Genomic DNA, 12,419 nt, shown 5'->3' on the forward strand with positions numbered 1-12,419 from the left:
GGGGTCTCAAAGAGTCGGACACGACTGAGCGACTGAGCTGAACTGAACTGAACTGTTATATATGCTGAATATTAATCCTTTATTAAATCAGTAAGCATGAGAAACAGGAAATAAAATTTAAAACAGAATATAAACTGAATTTTTTAAAAAGAGAGAAAAGAAGCCCTCTATACCCATTCCCATGAGCACTACAAAGCAACAAAATATCTACCACTTTCAACAAACAAATTCTGAAAAGAACTTTTGTTGCTTGGGGTTTGCATTTGATTATGTTTTGAGAGGGATAGAAGAGACAATTCCTTTCCAAATACACTTTGGTGGTAGGGGGAAAAAAGCAAAAGAAAGGAGAGGGGAAGGATAAAGGAAAGAAGGAAGCAAAAAAACTATTTATAGACAGAGCATTTTAAAAATGGGTGTTTACTAATATTGCTCAATGCAATGAAAATGCATCACTATAAAAATGCATCAATATAAAAGCTCTAATATCTGCAGAGAATGAAGTTGCAAATATTTTAAATGAAGAAGTTTAATGAGTTTTAATTCATTTGTTAACTTTAAATATACGTGTTATTGTTTAGTTGCGAAGGTGTATCTGACTCCTTGCAGCCCCATGGATTGCAGGATGGCAGGCTACTCTGTCCTCCACTATCTCCCGAAGTTTGCTCAAATTCTTGTCCACTGAGTCAGTGATACTACCTAACCATCTCATCCTCTGTTGCCCCCTTCTCCTTTGGCCTTCAATCTTTCCCAGTGTCACAGTCCTTTTCAATGAGTCGGCTCTTCGCATCAGGTGGCCAAAGTATTATTGGAGCTTCAGCTTCAACATCAGTCCTTCAAATGAATATGTTTATTTCCTTCAGACTTGATGGGTTTGATCGCCTTTCCGTCCAAAGGAGTCTCAAGAGCCTTCTCCAGAACTGCAAATCAAAGGCATCAATTCTTTGGTGCTCAGCCTTCATGGTCCAACTATCACATCCAAACATGACTACTGGAAAAACCATAGCTTTGTTTATATGGAACTTTGTCAGCAAAGTGATGTCTCTGCTTTTTATTACACTGTTTAGCTTTGTCTTAGCTTTTCTTCCAAGAAGCAAGCATCTTTTAATTCCTGCACTCACCATCTGCAGTGATTTTGGAGCCCAAGAAAATAAAATCTGTCATTGCTTCCACTTGTCACCCTCTATTTCCCATGAAGTGATGCTTATTTAATTTAGATTTTAGGTATGGTTTTGGAGGAGAAAGGTGGTTCTCTCTTTTTCTCTCTCTCTCGGTCTCTGATACCTAGGAAAGAGGGATAAAGAATAAGAGAGAGAAGAAAAGACAGAGGAGGGAGAGAGAAAGACACACATAGACACACACAAACTGGTTATCAGTACGTATATTAGTAGTTGAACATCAACTTGACCTGTAGGTGCAGTTTGCTCTTTTGGTTGAGGCAGCAAGAGGGGAGGCAGATTGTGGGAGGCCATCTCAAACCCCCCTGCAGGTGACCAAATGTCAGCCTTATTAATGAGACTTACGTGGGATAGGAATAATCTGTGCCCATCAGTCCCTCATAGTTCAGTTGCTAAAGAATCCGCCTGCAATGCAGGAGACCCTGGTTCGATTCCTGGATTGGGAAAATCCCCTGACAAAGCAATAGGCTACCCACTCCAGTATTCTTGGGCTTCTCTTGTGGCTCAGCTGTTAAAGAATCCACCTATAATGCGGGAGACCTGGGTTCGATCCCTGGGTTTGATCCCTGGGTTGGGAAGATCCCTTGGAGAAAGGAAAGACTACCCAGTCCCGTTTTCTGGCCTGGAGAATCCCATGGACTGTATAGTTCCTGGGGTGGCAAAGAGTCAGACTCGACTGAGCAGCTTTCACTTTCACTATCAACCCCCTGGCAACGCAAGGATCTTGAAACAAGAAGCAAATTTGCTCTCAAGGTTTATGTGAATTTATTTTCAACTCCACTGAATTTTTAATGTATTTTCCATGCTGAATTACTTCTAGTTCATACTATGCTATGATTTGTCCTCTTAATGAGAAAGTGAGTTGGCTAAAGACCATTTGTAGCTAAATTAATTGGGAGGGTAGAACCAGACGGCGCAAATCTCCGGATGCATTTTCTCATACTCACAGAACAATCAGAACTGCTTAATTAAGCATTGAGAAGAGCTCTATTAGCGACCAGTAGCTGAATGTGCCATTCCTGGACTGATCTGCCTTCCATCCATCCGTCGCCTGGATGCCTCCTTTCATAGGAACCCGTGAGCATGGCTCATTAACTTGTCTACTGCTTCTTGAAAATGTGTTTATGCTTTTAGTATTTGTATGCCCTTGAATTAATGATTTCATACATTTTGTGTGAAATAGTGCTATTCAGGTGAACACATTTTCTTTTTTTTGAAGGTCTGCTCTTTCAGACATTGGTTCTCTTACTGCATCATAGCTGCTCTTAAACTGTATTCCCGGGAAGACGGCTCTGCGTGTGTACTCTGCATTCCACAGTAGTGGGTTACCAGATAACGTTGTTATTTTTTAAATTGAAGTATAGCTGATTTACAATATTGGTTTAGTTTCATATGTACAACATAGAGATTCAATATGTTTATAGATTGTGCTCCCTTTAAAGTTATTACAAAATAATGTCTCATTTCCATGTGCTGTACAATATATCCTTGTTATTTATTTTATACATGGTAATTTGTGTCTCTTAATCCCTTACCCCTATCTCTCACTTCCTTCTTCTCACTGGAAAACAATAGTTCTCTATATCTGTGAGTCTGTTTCTATCTCGTTACACACATCTATTTTTTAGATTTCACATATAAGTGATAACAGAGTATTTGTCTTTGTCTGACTTATTTCAGTAAACTTAACACTCTCTAGGTTCATCCACATTGTTGCAAAGGGCAGAATTCCATTCACTTTTATGGCTGAGTAATACTCATGTATAAATATGAATATACCACATTTTCTTTATCCAGTCACCTGTTGATGGGCGCTTAGGATGTTCCTGTATCTTGACTATTGTAAATAATGCTGCTAAAAACTTTACGATGCACATGTGTTTTCAAATTTGTGCTTTTGCTTTCTTTAGGCACATGCACAGCAGTGGAATTGCTGGATAATATCCTAGTTCTACTTTCAGTTTTCTGAGGAAACTCCATATGGATTTTCCGTAACAGTTGCACCGATTAGGAATCCCGTCAACAGTGTACTGCTGCCGCTGCTGCTGCTGCTAAGTCGCTTCAGTCGTGTCCGACTCTGTGCGACCCCATAGACAGCAGCCCACCAGGCTCCCCCGTCCCTGGGATTCTCCAGGCAAGAACACTGGAGTGGGTTGCCACTTCCTTCTCCAATGCATGAAAGTGAAAGTGAAGTCGCTCAGTCGTGTCGACTCTTAGCGACCCCATGGACTGCAGCCCACCAGGCTCCTCCACCCATGGGATTTTCCAGGCAAGAGCACTGGAGTGGGGTGCCACTGCCTTCTCCCAACAGTGTACTAGGGCTCCCTTTTCTGCACATCCTTGCCAACATTTGTGATTTATAGACATTTTGATGATAGCCATTTTGACAGATGTGAGGTGAAGTCTGACTGTGGCTGTGATTTGCACGTCTCTTATGATTAACCATGTAGAGCATCTTTTTTTCATGTGCCTGTTGGCCACGTGTGGATCTTCTTTTGGAAAATGTCTGTTTGGCTATTGTGTTAATTTTTTAAATTGGGTTCTTTTATATTGAGTATCAGCTCTTTGATATGAGCCTTTTTGACATTGAGTATGAACTACACAAAAAAAGATCTTTATGACACAGATAACCACGATGGTGTGATCACTCACCTAGAGTCAGACATCTGGAGTCTGAAGTCAAGTGGGCCTCCACAAAGCTAGTGGAGGTAATGCAATTCCAGTTGAGCTATTTCAAGTCATAAAAGATGATGCTGTGAAAGTGTTGCACTCAATATGCCAGGAAAACTCAGCAGTGGCCACAGGACTGGAAAAGGTAAGTCTTCATTCCAATGCCAAAGAAATGCAATGCCAAAAAATGTTCAAACTACCGCACAATTGCACTTATCTCACACACTAACAAAGTAATGCTCAAAATTTTCCAAGTGAGGCTTCAGCAGTAGGTGAACTGAGAACTTCCAGATGTTCAAGCTGGATTTAGACAAGGCAGAGGAACCAGAAATCAAATTGCCAACATCCATTGGGTCATCAAAAAAGCAAGAGAGTTCCAGAAAAACATCTACTTCTGCTTCATTGACTACACAAAAGCCTTTGTGTGGATCACAACAAACTGTGGAAAATTCTTAAAGAGATGGGAATGACAGACCACCTGACCTGCCTCCTGAGAAATCTGCATGCAGGTCAGGAAGCAACAGTTAGAACTGCACATAGAACAACAGACTGGTTCCAAATAGGGGAAGGAAGACATCAAGGCTGTATATTGTCACCCTGCTTATTTAACTTATATGCAGAGTACATCATGTGAAATTCGAGGCTGGATGAAGCACAGGCTGGAATATTTCCAGGAGAAATATCAATAACCTCAGATATGCATATAATACCACCCTTATGGCAGAAAGAAAAGAGGAACTGAAGAGCCCCTTGATGAAAGTGAAAGTGAAGAGTGAAAAAGCTGACTTAAAACTCAACATTCAAAAAGCTAAGATCATGGCATCTGGTCACATCTCTTCATGGCACTGACAGACTTTATTGTCTTGGGCTCCAAAATCACTGCAGATGGTGGCTGCAGCCATGAAATTAAAAGGTGCTTGCTCTTTTGAGGAAAAGCTATGACCAACCTAGACAGCATATTAAAAAGCAGAGACATTACTTTGCCAACAAAGGTCCATCTAGTCAAAGCTATGGTTTTTCCATTAGTCATGTATGGATGTGAGAGTTGGACTGTAAAGAAAGCTGAAGGCCAAAGAATTGATGCTTTTTCACTATGGTGTTGCAGAAGACTCTGGAGAGTCCCTTGGACTGCAAGGAGATCCAACCAATCCATCCTAAAGGAAATCAGTCCCGAATATTCATTGGAAGGACTGATGTTGAAGCTGAAACTCCTATACTTTGGCCACCTGATGCGAAGAATTGACTCCTTGGAAAAGACCCTGATGCTGGGAAAGATTGAAGGCGGGAGAAGAAGGGGATGACAGAGGATGAGATGGTTGGATGGCATCACCAACTCAATGGACATGAGTTTGAGCAAGCTTTGGGAGTTGGTGATGGACAGGGAGGCCCAGAATATTTGGTTCTTGGGGCTGCAAAGAGTCAGACATGACTCAGCGACTGAACTGAATGAGCTCTTTATGTGTTTTGGATCTTGATGCCTTATTGGTAACACCAATAGTTTCTTGCATTCAGAAGGTTGTCTTTATTTTGTGGGTGGTTTTCTTTGCTACGCAAAAGCTTTTAAGTTTAATTAGGTCTGATTTTTCATTTTTGCTTTTATTTCTTTTGCTTTAGGAAGATACAAAAGATTATTGGTAAGACAAATGTCTAAAGGTATTCTGCCTATGATCTCTCTTCTAGGAGTTTTATGGTTTCTGGTCTTACATTTAGGCCTTTAGTCCATTTTGAGTTTATTGTCATATATAATGTGAGGAAATGTTCCAATATCATTTTTTTACAAGTAGCTGTAATGTGTACATATGTGTGTGTGTGTATACATACAATGGAATACCACTCAGCCATAAGATATGTGTGTGTGTGTGTGTGTGTGTGTGTGTGTGTGTATGTATGACTTCCCTGGTGGCACTAATGGTAAAGAACCCTCCTGTTAATGGGGGAGACATAAGAAATGAGGTTTGATTTCTGGTTTGGGAAGACCCCATGAAGAAGGAAATGGTAACCCACCTTAGAATTCTTGCCTGGAGAATCCTATGGACAGAGGAGCCTTGTGGGCTACAGTCCATAGGGTCACAAAGAGGCAGTCACAACTGAAGCCACTTAGCACATATGTATATCACTTCTGCTTATTTATTCATCTGTGGATGAGCACTTAGATTGCATTCATATCTTGGCTATTATAAGTAAAGCTGCCATGAACCTTTGGATGCATGTATCTTTTTGAGTTAGTGTTTCTGTTTTGTTCAGATATATATCCAGGAGTGGCTTCCCTTTGGCTCAGCAGGTAAAGAATCTGCCTGCAATGCAGGAGATATTGGAGACATGAGTTCGATCCTTGGGTCAGGAAAATCCTCTAGATAAGGTAGGTGGCAACCCACTCTAGTATTCTTGCCCGAAAATCTCTGTGAACAGAGGAGTCTGGCTGGCCACAGTCCAAATAGTCACAGAGAGTCAGACACAGCTGAGTGACTAACCACACACGCATATATATATATATATACTCTTTTTAAATTCTTTTCCCATATAGATCATTACAGAGTATTGAGAAGAGTTCCCGGTACTATATAGGAGATCCTTATTAGTTATCTATTTTATATATAGTAGTGTGTATACTTTGGCCACCTGATGTGAAGAACTGACTCATTGGAAGAGATCCTGATGCTGGGAAAGATTGAAGACGGGAGGAGAAGGGGATGACAAAGGATGAGATGGTTGGATAGCATCACCAACTCAGTGGACATGAGTTTGAACAAGCTCAGAAAGATAGTGAAGGACAAGGAAGCCTGGCGTGCTTCAGTCCATGGAGTCCCAAAGAGTTGGACATTACTTAGCAACTGAACGACAACAAGTGTGTATATGTCAATCCCAATCTCCCAATTTAATTATTATTTAATTATTATTTAATTATTGCTTTCTCACCTGGTACCATAAGTTTGTTTTCCATGGGAGTTTTGATGGAAGAAAGCTTCTAGGAGGTTTCACATGGCACGAAGATAAAGAAATGGCTCCTGGAAAGTAATACTAATAGTAGCAAACATTTTTTTCAGTTTGGGTCTACCATGAAGCTGATGCTAAGACAGGATTAGCCAGGATTATGCAAGAGATGTATTGGGGAAAGAATAGGAAAAGGTGGAGATGTGAAATAGAAACCAGGCTGCCAGTCTGACACTATGGAAGGAGAGCAGGAAAGAAGAAGGAGTGAATCAGGAGGAGTCTGGGGCTGTAGCACAGTTCGAAACGTTTTGGCCAGGCCCATGGGGCTCGCCTGTCTTACCTGGTGAGGGTGCCTCACCTCCTGGGACCTGCCTGCAGGAAGCACGGCTTCAGCGTGATCTCCCGGCAGCGGATCTCACCAGTGCATTTCTATGGTGGACATTTATGGTAGTAAGCATTTATATGATGCTTCCTACATACTAGGCTGTTAACCCTCAATCTTTACAACGGCCCTGAGACACAGACACTAGTGTTAGGCTCATTTTACAGGTGATTATATAACAAAGAATATAATTGGACTCTTCCTTACTCATTATAGAGTTTATTTGAATTTTGTTCTAATGTTGTTTCTTAATCCTAAAGTTCTTTTCTTTATCATTATCATTTTGTTTCATTTGTTACTTTCCAATGCTCTTTATAAGATGCTTTTTTTTTTTCCCTAAATCAGTGTTATCCAGTAGAACTTTAGAAATGAAGGAAAATTTCCGTATCTGTATTTCTCCAGACAGTAGATGCTGGCCACATGTGGCTACAAAGTAGTTGAAATATGGCAGCTTTTAGGTGAGCCAAAAATTCAGAACCTGATTTGCCAACACCTCAAGAGTAAATGCAGTCTTCCCAGGGAGTGTCTCCCGGCTCAGCTGGTAAAGAATCCGCCTGCAATGTGGGAGACCTGGGTTCGATCCCTGGGTTGGGAAGATCCCCTGGAGGAGGGAAAGGCTACCCACTCCAGTATTCTGGCCTGGAGAATTCCATGGGCTGTAGAGTCCATGGGGTCACAAAGAGTCAGACGCAGCTGAGTGACTATCACTTTCACTTTCAGGGAGTGTAGTGGTAAAGAATCTGCCTGCCAATGCAAGAGACATGGGTTTGATCCCTGGGTCAGAAAGATCTCCTGGAGAGGAGCATGGCAATCCACTCCAGCATTCTTGCCTGGAGAATCCCATGGACAGAGGAGCCTGGTGGGCTACAGTCCATGGGGTCACAAAGAGTCAGACATGACTGAAGCCACGTAGCAGGCAGGCACACACACACACATGCATACAAGATGTGTGCATCTCCCAGGTGTGAGCTCACAATGGTCAGGCTCAGAAGAGTGAAGTACAAAACCACAGGGACATTTTAATTTATAACAGAAAACATCACCATGTGGTAAGCGAAGCTTCTTGAGTTAACACGCTCAGCACAGTCCTTCCCTACAGCTAAGCTCAGTCACTCAGTTGTGTCTGACTCTGCAACCCCATGGACTGTGTGTAGCCTGTCAGGCTCCTCTGTTTATGGGATTCCTGGGCAAGAATACTAGGTTAGGTTGCCATTTCCTACTCCAGGGGACAGGGAAACCTAGCGTGCTGCAGTCCATGGGTTGCAAAAAGTTGGACACGACTGAGCGACTGAAAGATAACCCTCTAAGGGATCTTTCTGATCTAGAGATCGAGCCCCACGTCTCCTGCATTTGCAGGTGGATTCTTTACCACTGAGCCACTTGGGAAGCCCTGCATGGCCAAGCAACTGACCAGAAATTAAACAATTAAATAGAACTTATGAAACCAAATCCTACCTCTGTACTCCAACCCTGAATCAATCCTTGGATACAGAGTTCTGGATGAAATAGAAAGGAATTGCTTTACTGCTTTGGCAGGTGAAGGGGGCCACAGTGGGCTAATGCCCTCAGAGCTCTGTGTCCTGACCTGGGGGGAGTTGTGAGGTCAGGGATCAGCTTGTGGACATTCTCCTGATTGATGGGTGGGGAGATAAGTGGCAGTCAGCATCATCAACCTTCAGGTTCCAACAGGTCTGGGGTCTCCCTGCTTATCAGTAGTATACGTCTCCCACCTGGTGGGGGTTTCTGTATCTGCAAAACAGCGCAAAGATATTGATCCGTGTATCCCTTAAGGGGGCAGGAGACTCTGCCCCAGGTCTGCACTATCGTTTCCCTTGACTATTCCTCCCCTTGTCTCCGTATCCCCTCCCTTCCCTAATTAACCACGGGTTGAACTTGCCTTTTAGAACTCAGGGAATGAAGCCCATCTCCTGTAATTAAGAAATGAGTGGGGCACAGAAAGGCTTTTTGTACCCTGGAGCCCCGGGGTCCTGCTCAGTATCACTTACACAAATTTACATTAAGAAATTTAAAAGATCAAAAAAAGGATAGCCATTCCTCCAAAGAGAACATGCAGACGTGCTCAGTCATGTTCGACTCTTTGTGAACCCATGGACTGTGCAGCCCCTTAGGGTTCTCTGTCTGTGGAATTTTCCAGGCAAGAATACTGGAGAGGGTTGCCATTTCCTTCTCCAAGGGATCTTCCTGACCCGTGCCTCCTGCATCTCTTGCTTTAGCAGGAGGGTTCTCTACCACCGAGCCCACAGCCTATAAGCACATGAAAAGATGCTCAGTGTCACTAATCATTAGGGAAACCAAAATAAAAACCACAATGAGATACTACTTCACACATAGTAAGATGGCTATTACCAAAATAAATCAATCAATAAATAAAGGAAAAATAACAAGTATTGGTGAGCATATAGACAAATTGGTATCCTTCTGCGCTAGTGGTGAGAATGTAAAATTATGTCAGTGCTGTAAGACATTTTGGTGATTGATCAGAAATTAAATGTAAAATAATCATATGATCCAACCATCCCAAGTGTATCCCCAAGTGAACTGAAAGCACGGACTCAAACAGAAGACACCAGCGCTCTTACAGCAACGTTCACAATTGCTGGTGGAAATAGCCCGAATGCCATCAACAGAGGAGTGAATTAACGGAGTCCAATTTATAGATACAGCAGAGTAGTGTTCAGCCTTAAGAAGGAAGTTCTGATACATGCTCTGAAAGGAATAATCACTGAGAACATTATCCTAAATGAAAAATGTCAGAGATGAAAAGATATGCATTGCATCTTCCTACTTACCTGGGATATCTAGAAGAGGCAAGTGGCTTCCCTGGTGGCGCAGACGGTAAAGAATCCACCTGCAATGGGGGAGACCTGGGTTCGATCCCTGGGTTGGGAAGATCCCCTGGAGGAGGGCAGGGCAACCCACTCCAGGATTCTTGCCTGGAGAATCCCCGTGGACAGATGAGCCTGGAGGGCTACAGTCTAGGGGGTCACAAAGAGTTGGACATAACTGAGCGACTAAGCACAGCACAAAGAAACAGAAGGAGAGTAATGGTTTCCTGAGGCTGAGAGGCAAGGGAGTGGGAGTCAGTGCTTGATGGGTACAGAGTTCCTGTTTGAGAAGATGAAGATGCTCTGGAGACGGATGTTGGTGATGGTAGCACAACGATGGATACTTCCTGCCACTTAAAAAAAATAATGTTGAAGCGTCGGTCACTGAATTGCATCCAGTTCTTTGCAATCCTATGGACTGCAGCCCACCAGGCTCCTCTGTCCATGGGATTCTCCAGGCAAGAATGCTGGAGTGGGTTGCCATGCCCTTCTCCAGGAGATCTTTCTGACCCAGGGATCAAACCCACGTCTTCTGTGTCTCCGGCATTTTGCAGATGGATTCTTTACTGCTGAGCCACCAGGAAAGCTCCCACCCAGCAGATCACTCTCTCTCTTTAAAAGGATTTATCTCTCTGCTTTGATCTGTTTATTGCTTGCTTCATCATTATAATTCCTTGTTCAGGGGAGCAGAGGATGAGTTTCTACAAACCCTTTTAAGAGCAGGAAACACAAGAATCTGTTGCCCTCATGATGCTATTCTAAGGAATTAGAGCCACCTGCAACTTTGCCTCTGCGGGAGAAGAAAAAAAGAAGCCAAAGAAATCATTTGAAGACCTTTGCCTATCACGTAATTGATAAAGTACTATACAAAAAATAAGGACAGAATTATTGCCATTAATAAAGATAAAACAACAGGGACAGACTTAATTTGCTCAGTCCTGCTCCTGCTCCATCTACGTTTCAGATCACTTATGCCTTATCTTTTAATCAATTTATGATGCTAATGGTTTGAGCATTATTCTTGCCACTGGGCACAAACTATTACACAGACCCCGAGGAAGGAAGAGCTTGAATAGGAGAAAGTTCTTGTATTTGGAAAAAAAAAAAAGTGTATTTTCCTCTCAGGATTCTGTATAGATTGATTAAATCTAGAGTAAGTTCCAGAGCTGTGATTTTTTTTTTTTAACCAAAAGGCAAATGTGGTATCATTTACAGCAGAAGGATGTATATACTTTCATACATATTGTCATTTTTACTTAAAATGACACTTTCCCATACTTGTGCAACCAGTAGTGCCGAAGTATAATCTGTGGTTTGAACTTCTAGAAAAATCTTTAGATTTCCTGTGTATGCTGATTAATCTTTTATGTACTATGAGAATGAAGTGAAAAGTTACATCCTCAACTAACTCTTTGTATTAGTTGAAAGACTTGACTGTGCTATTAGTGTACTTTCTCAAGTATAATGAAAAGAGTTTTATTTTGAATTAAGATCATTGGTGATGACTGCAAGTCATTGCAGGGGAAGGAAGTTTTTTGGTGTTTTATCATTTCACACTCTTTCAAGTTTTGTAGCCTCTGTTCATTAACAGTTTCATGTGATGAAAAAGCCAGGGACATGACTCTGCACGTAACTGTTGATGTTCTTGACACAAAGCTCTTAGAGAGCTCAAATCCTTCCTGAATACAAGTAGAGAATTTATAGCTGTAACCTCTGCTAGGGATTTTAATGACATTTGACAGAACAGCGGTCCTCTGTACCTATAAGGATTAGTTCCAGGACCCCACAGATACCAATATCCAAGAGTGCTCAAGTGCATTATACAAAATGGCATATAGTTTGCATATAACCTATAATCATCTCAGATTACTTATAATATCTAATACAATATAAATGCTGTGTAAATAATTACCTTTTCATACTGTCCATGGGGTTCTCCAGGCAAGAATACTGGAGTGAATTGTTGATGCTTTCAAACTGTGGTGTTGGAGAAGACTCTTGAGAGTCACTTAGACAGCAAGGAGAGCAAACCAGTCAATCCTAAAGGAAATCAACCCTGAATATTCATTAGAAGGACGGATGCTAAAGCTGAAGCTCCAGTATTTTGGCCACCTGATATGAAGAGCTGACTCATTGGAAAAGACTTGATGCTGGGAAAGACTGAAGGCAGCAGGAGAAGGATGCGACAGACGATGAGAGGGTTGGATGGTATCACCAACTCAATGGACATGAGTTTGAGCAAACTCCGGGAGATACTGGAGGACAGGGGAGCTTGGTGTGCTGCAGTCCATGGGGTCACAGAGTCAGACACAGACTTAGTGACTAAACAACAACAAATAGTACCAGGACACAGCAATTTCAAGTTCTGCTTTTTGGAATCTTCTGGAGCTCTTTTTCTTACATATCTCTGATACA

The sequence above is a fragment of the Oryx dammah genome, unplaced genomic scaffold, assembly GCF_014754425.2.
Source record: "Oryx dammah isolate SB20612 unplaced genomic scaffold, SCBI_Odam_1.1 HiC_scaffold_2, whole genome shotgun sequence".
In the NCBI taxonomy this organism is placed as follows: Eukaryota; Metazoa; Chordata; class Mammalia; order Artiodactyla; family Bovidae; genus Oryx; species Oryx dammah.